The sequence below is a fragment of the Geospiza fortis genome, unplaced genomic scaffold (genome assembly GCF_000277835.1).
Source record: "Geospiza fortis unplaced genomic scaffold, GeoFor_1.0 scaffold143, whole genome shotgun sequence".
In the NCBI taxonomy this organism is placed as follows: domain Eukaryota; kingdom Metazoa; phylum Chordata; class Aves; order Passeriformes; family Thraupidae; genus Geospiza; species Geospiza fortis.
Window position 1 is genome coordinate 395,998 of NW_005054590.1, and position 7,807 is coordinate 403,804.

Genomic DNA, 7,807 nt, shown 5'->3' on the forward strand with positions numbered 1-7,807 from the left:
CCCCGCGGGGACACCGAGCCCCCCCACGGGCCCCCGAGGCCACCGCGCCCCCGGGGACGCAGCGGAACGAGCGGGGCTGGATCGCCGCGGGCAGAGGGAGCCGTTCCCCCTCTGTCGCTCTCGACCGCGCCCGGGGTGAGAGCGGGGCCCTGCTCGGGCCGCTCATCCGACACCTGCTGGGTGAGACCTGATGCTCTCCTTCCTCTCCCCTGCTTTCACTGTGGCTCCCTACAATGGAAAAACCCCTGGGTTTAAAATGCCAGGGGACCCTGTTACCTCCTTTTTTCCCGAGCAGAGGAGATTCTGAATTGGAAAGGCCCCCAAGGATCATCAGGTCAAATGATGAGAAGTTATTGGCCCATCTAGGGGTTGAACTCAGAATATTCATATTCTCAGCTCCTAAGCAAGTTTTGGGATCACGAGAAAGGGCTAGGATGGGAATGGCTGCTCCTTCTTTTCTGCTAATGCTGTTTTACACACTAAGCCCCTTGAACTACCCTAAGGCAGAACTGGCTGATGCCTGACAAGACAGCATACAGCTCCTCCAAACAATTTTACATTCCTGCCCTTTCCAGCATTTCCTCAATGGCTCAGAAGGTGCAACATCCTTTTCCAGGGAGAAATGAGCAAAACAAGTCCTGAGGGTTCACTTAGTCCACGGCAAGAGAAATGCATTATTGTCATCAAAAGTTTCAAGATCTGTTAAAAATTCAATGACAACACTGGGATGGGATTCTTAGAAACCTTAATATTCTTGGCTCCATTTTTTTGAATTTTTAGTCCCGCAACTGGCAGCTTGTAGAATTTATCCTGGGATTTAGAGGTGAAGCAGGATTGGTTTTGGATTGACTTGCACCTCTGGGCCCAATTTCCCTCAAAAACATCCCCTACTTATTCCATGTAGATTAACTCTTTATCCCCAAAATTTCCCTACCTGTCCACTACCAGTAATCCTATTTTCTCCTCAAAATGTTCATTCTCCATCTTGGAGAAAACATCCATTTTTACACCCAAAATTTTTCCTCCATGTCCACAACTGATGACCTCAATTTACCTCAGTATGTTAATTCCTGAATCTCTGAGGATTATTTCAATTTTCCTCCTGAAATTTTCCCTATCTTTCCACTTCTGATTTCCTCATTTTTACAAGAAAATATTAATCATCTATTCTAGGGACTATCTCCAGTTTTACAACCCAAATTTTCCTTACCTTATTTTTTTACCCAAAAATACTCATTCTTAGACTTTTTTTAAGTTTTATCCCCCAAAATTCCCCTACTTTTCCACAAATTCCCTCATTTTTACTTCAAAATATTCATTTAATACCACGGAGCTTTTCTCAAGATTTACTCCCACAATTTTCCCTACTCATCGCCTCATTTTTCCCGTTTTTCATTCCCTTCTCCAGAGAAGGATGGAGACTGTCCTCAGAGGGAAACACAGCCTGGTGGGCCCCAGCTCCGGCAGCCTGTTTCCCTTGTTGCTGCTGTCCTGGCACAGCACAGGTGAATCCAGCAGCCCTGGCAGCAGCAGAGCTGGAGCTGCAGCCAGCCCTGCCCCAGCAGCACACCCACACCAGTGGCCACCAGTGGCTCCTGTCAGAACCCAGCACGGTGAGAAAAGTGGAGTTCCTGACACCAGAGACACAGATCGGGCGTCCTTCCAAAGAGGGCGGCGCTGTTTTGGGTAGGGACGGAAAATGGCACGGAAAGGCACCTAACCTGACCCCAACCCAGACCCCACCACCTCAGCACCATTTCCCGCAGCACTACGGGGCAGAGAGAGAGGGAAGGGAAATTACTTCCTATGAGCTTGACATTTATCCAGGCAGAAGCGGGATGTTGTCCTGCCCCTGCCGAAAGCACTGCAGACATGGGAGCAGCTCAGCACCGGCCCAGGTCTGAGAAATAAAACCTGTGAGGGGTTTAAGCGTTAGCAAAGATTTAGTCCTACAGTCCCAGACTGATGAGGGAAGAAAGGAACTTCTGTTATTACTAGAAAAGCTTCTTTTATTCCTTCTGCAGCCTTTTAATTCTGTGGCCTGCGTGACTGTCTGGTATCTTTCTAACAAGAGCTGTCAGAGATTCAGATTAAAGAATTGAATTTGGGTCCGTTCACTACAAAATCTTGCCAAAGCCTGAAGGCCTGGGGTGATGACTGCTCTCTGCAAAGGTACTTTATTAATCCTCTGTCAGATTTCCCTCAGCGCTGGGCACAAAAGGTGGGGTTGGATCACGAATTCTGCAAGCAGGGCCTGTGTGACCCTTGGCTTCTTGTGTGCGCGTGAGCCAGGGCTGGGACAAGGACTCATGCTGGAGCTCTTTAGAGCCATTTTAAAGGTCTGATTCTAGAACGTTTTGGAGGCTGTTCCCAGAGCTCCATTTGTAGCTGGATCTCACTCCAAGCGCAGCAGTCCAGGGGAGTCCAGAAATCCTCTCCAGATTTCTGCTCAGCCAGGCTGCGGCTGTCGCTGGCTCAGACTGGGACTGGGGCAGGTTTTCCAGGGAACTGGAGATCAGTAAGGACTGGTGCTGTGGAAAGCAGGGGCCTTCAGGGATTGGCTTTAGCAAAGCTGAAATGCAGTTTGTAAAGGTAGCCCAAAATTCGAATTCCTGTGGTTTTTGTGGAGGACAGGAGAACTAGATGAGAATGGGCTTTTGTGCTAAGAGGGTCTGAGGATCTGTATCCCTACATGGGGCATGATCTGTGTGATTAAAATGAAGTCCTTGTCCCAGAGCTGATGGTTTCTGCTCATTCCTGTCCCCAGTTGTCCCCAGCGTGTTGCTTGCTGATCCAGAGGGATCTGCTCTGGTTTCAGACTGTCCATGCCTTGGTCACTGCAGTCCCCAGTGCCTGAGACACAGAGACAGCCCTGGCCAGAGTGGCCAGTGCCACTTAAATAGAAATGAAATGCACCAAACTTGCTGTGGACAGGAACTACTCTGTGCTCGCTTCAGTTTTAAAATTGTGAGTAAATTCTTGATGCATAATCACTTAATTCTGCCTCTAAAGGGAGAGATTTTCCTCACCCCTATTTACAGATTGTTATATATAAATGCACATAACTTTATGAAGGAAAACCAGAAGTAAAAACTAACACCCTCTGCTACATAAGATTTTTTTTTTTGTGGCCATTTATTTTGTGGTAAACCTGCCTTTCCCAGTGTGCTTGGGGGAATAATTTCAACTGACTCTTTGCAGTGAAAATATGAAGGTGGGGATGAGTGACCAGTACCCTGGGAAGGGGCTGTGGGTGTGCCTGGGTCAGGAGCAAATGGTCAGGGCTTATCTTCTCCTGGTTTGAGGCTGGGTCTGGCAACACCACAATATTCCAAAGCAGACTAATTATTTCCTCCACTTTGTCACTTGTCCAGGCTCTCTGCATACTGCCATGTCAGTGGATACACCTCTATGCCACAGGGGCTTTCCATGTGGGCTTCAGGGCTTTCCTCCAAGTAGTGGTAAACCCAATTTCCATTTTACAGACCTCAACTGCTGCTGGATTAGCTAAAGGACATGACCTCCCTGTGAAATCAGTTTTTAAACAAAAGGTAAACTTTGAACCTTGGACTACAGCTAAAAGATAAGAGATGCATGCACACTAGATAATACTTGGCAAATATTAGTTGCATGCCACGGGCAGATACCTCTGTGCTGTACCTCTACATGTTTTAGTGTGCTGGTGCAGCACAGATATTTAGTTTTAAGGGGTTCTTCACAGAGCACAACCACTAAATAACTTCCAGCTGCCTAAAAGTGGGGTAACAGTGTAAGTCCAGTAATTACCTTCCTCTGCAGCCCACCTAGAGTTCAGGGAACTGAGGGCCACCTGCTTGCACAAGTGACAACATTTTCCCTACCACACCAGTAATTTCCTTTGTCCTAGTGCATTACTTCTTAAAAAGCTGTCAACCACAGCTTTTAAGAAAATTGTCAAGTTTGAAACTGTTCCTCTTGCTCAGCAAGCAAGCAGCTGCTTCACCGTCTCCAATTATGTAATAATAACGTAAGTACAAATTGTCCTTCTATGATTTATCAATGCCTGGGTACAACACACACATTTTGGACTCAGTTTGCTTAACATCACCTTTCAGAGCTTTCACCTGGCACCATGAGAGAAGAAAGGCACCAAGAAAGTGCCACATCAACTCCTGAGCTCCTTTCAGCTCAGCAGGGCAAGGGACTGCTGGGAAAACAGCCTGGGAGAGGCACAAGGCAACCCAAGCCCTTCCTACACCTCCTGCATGCACAGAGGGGGCCGCCCCAGAGAGCCAGGACAGCTCTCTGTTTACTAGCATAGCTGTGGAAACTTCTCTGTCGGTAAAGCATAGTTCAGACATGTAGCACGGCACCAAAATCATTATTTATCTGGTACTGAAAATAACTGGGTGCCTTTAGAAAGTGCTGGGGGACAAAAACCCAAAAACTTAATCCAGCACCATTACTTCACTAGGTGCTGGATCAGCAAACACACATAAGAAATACATAGCAACCCTCACTCAGCTTCCTCCTGTTCTTATGCTCAAACTGTACTATCTAAAGCTGACTTTAAAAAAAAACCCAACCACAAAACCCCCAAGACTTAATGTAAATAAAAGCACAACTTTAAACAACTCTTTAAAAGCAACATTAATTCAAACTGCCACACTCATGCCAGCTTTCAGGAGTTAAATAAAAATACAGTTACAAATTAAATAGAAGCTTTTTTAAGTTACCATTTCAGCAGAGTAGGAATATTTTGTCAAATGATGCATTTCAGGAAAACTTAATTTGATAAAAAATTCCCAGTTTGGAGTAAAGGTGAGTCAGCCAGTCCTCACAAACCTGTGGCTGCCCCTGCCTGACTGTGAGAGAACTTCATCCCATGCTCCCAGCAGGTACAGTCATTAATCTTTATGCTTTTCAGCAAAATCCTGTAATTCACACAATAAGCGCTGCACTAGTACATACTGGGTGAAATCCAGGCCCTGCAGAAACCACCAGGAATTCTCCTGCCAGCAGCACGGCTGTTTCTGTTCGATTTCCTGCCACTGATGACTGCCCAGTGTTCCACCTCTCTAGATCCCTCTGGTCCCTTGAGCCCACAGCCCCTCCCACTTCAGCATCCTCAGCAAACTCCCTCCTGCACCCAGACCCTGGATAACAGCGTTGAGCAGTGTGAGCCCTTGGATTGAGACCCAAGCATTCTGCTGGCAAACCACAGGCTCTCCTCTTCCTGTGGCACCTGGCCTGGCTTCCAGGGAGCCAAGAGCAGCGAGCTCTGTTCAGCCAAGCTGGCATCTACGCCCCCCACCTGGCTTCTGCCTGAATGGCACTGCCTCTCCTGCACTTTTCAGTCAAACCTGACCAGCTCCTCAGGGGATGTGGCCAACTGCCCCTGGCAGCTTCAGTTTGAAATCCAGGACAACAACTGTGCTTTTACACCAGAAAATTTAAATCAAACCATTTCATGGTCACTGTGACCAGAACCATCACTCCTGCCATGAGTCCTTTATTCACAAACCCCTGTGGCAGAGCACCTTTCCTAGTTGGCTCGCTGAGCGCTTGTAATGAGAAATTAGCCTCAACAAACTTCAGGAATTCCCAGACTGCCTGTCACAGCAGTATGGTACTCATGTCTAGTTAAGTTACTCACTGATGCTAGATTAAAATTGGACTTTACACTCCACTAGCACTCAGGAATATTCTACTAGCATTTAAGAATTGTGAAACACACATAATCTTGCCACACAACCACTTAGCTTCAAACATGGCCCCAGAGCCTTGTTCATTGACCTGGGTAAAGCAGAGCCCTGGCCCACGCCCACAGAGGCTCGAGAGGAATGATTAATGTCTAATGTGCTCCAGCTCACATATGTGAAATAGCTCCAACATGCCAGCCATGGGCAGAGGGTGCCTTAATTCACCAGGCACACTGGGAACACAGGAGCTGTGCCACCAGCAGCAGGTGTCACCACACCCCGTGTCCCTGCCACCCCAGAGCTGCTCCCAGCCAGGCCCCAAAGATCCAAAGATCTCCGTCCACGTGTCCCCAGCAGCTGAGATCCACCAGCTCCGGCCCCTCCTGTGCCATGGGCTGCCCAGCCAAGGTGCCCCCTGGCTCAGCCTGTCTGGGGGCACAGAGCAGCCCAGGTGCCCCCTGGCACAGCCCCTTGGCACAGCCAGAGCCGGGGCAGTCTCTGGGATCGTTCCCAGAGCCCAGCTCCAGCCACACAGGTGGCTGGAGGCTCTGGCAGGGACCAGGGCCACCCCATCCATGCCAAAGACAGCTCCACAGCCTGGCAGGGGCAGAAAGCTCTCAGCTAAGTTGGAAAAGCGTCAGCTGATATCTGGAGGAAATAACTCACTTCCCACTGGGGATAAAGATTCAGATTTGTATATGTGGTGTTTTGTTTTTTCCTAGTCATAATAAACTTCTGAGGAAGAAAACCAAGTTTTCAGGAGTATTCTAGGAACAGCAGGCGAGTTCTAAACTTCAGTTCATACAGAATTAATCCTGCAAGCATTAATTAAACCTTGGGTTTTTTTCTTAGTAAGCAGAAAGAATAATATCTAGCTGCCTGAATCAGTCTTGGAAGCAAATAATGTTGAAACAACTGCAAATTACATAGTTTAAGAGTCTTCACTTGGACATGAAATTCACTAATTGTTTCTTGATCTTTAAATGGGCACATTCTATCTCCTATTTAATGAAAATAAAGATTCATTCACCAAGATCACTAAAACAAGAATTGCATGTTTTGAATTGTTCTCCAATACAACTGAAAAATTCCAACAGGCTGGAAAGTGTTTTGTTTTAGAGCCAGTAGAAAGTTTTAGCCTTTAAAATAAAAAAACACTCCCAAACACAGCAAGCTGATATCAATGATTCAGCAAAAGAGGGGTCCCATACAGCATTAACAGGCTCTACAGTGGCTGTGCCATATAATCCCTGGTGAGACTGATACAGACTGACAGAGCAGGTACCTTTGGTCCAAAAACAATTTACTGAAACACCTTAGCAGTATCTCCAAATAAGAATATCAATACATTGATATATAAAGTGGGCATTGGCTGGAAATCAAACAGAATTTTCCTCCCTTCTCCCTTATTTTGTGTTTCTTTTAAAAAAGGTAACTTTTCACTGTTGGATCTCATTTCTCTATTTAAAAAAATTAATTAATTTAACCAGCAAACTAGTTCCTTTCTCAAACACTAATACTGCTAACGCTGTGAAACAGTAAGAAATGAAACACATAAAAAGGAATTCTCAAAATATTTTTTCTTTAACTGTATTCTGAGGACAACATTGTGTAACTGGGAAACCTTGTGAGGCTATGGCAGTAGATTTCAAGCTCTGGTGAGCTGAACTGGTATGTGATTACACAGGCAGGTCGTGCACGCAGTTCCTAGTGGTTAAAGACAGCCAGATGTTTCCTTACAGAGCTGGGCACTCCTCCCCTCCCCACCCAGCAAGAACCCGTGTCCTTTTAAGCCCAGCTCGGCCCCGGGCCGCCCCGTTTGCCCAGTGACATCTCCACGGTGTGCGGGACAAAGGCGGACACGGAGCAGCAGGTTAGTGACTGTGTCTGTTTTCGCAGCGAGCGAGAGGAGAGGCTGTTCTTTGTTCTCTAATGCCAGCAGACGCACCAGCCCTTTACCCGCAGGAGCACTCGCTGCCAGGGGCCCAGGGGCAGCAGCCTGCCAGGTGACCCTGGCCCCGTGGGCAGGCAGTGCCACAACCCCCGGGGCAGCACAAGGGGCCCTGCCGCGCTGCTCTGAGCCCCCGAGCGCCCTGCGACCGCCTGGAAACACAGCCCGGCCTGCG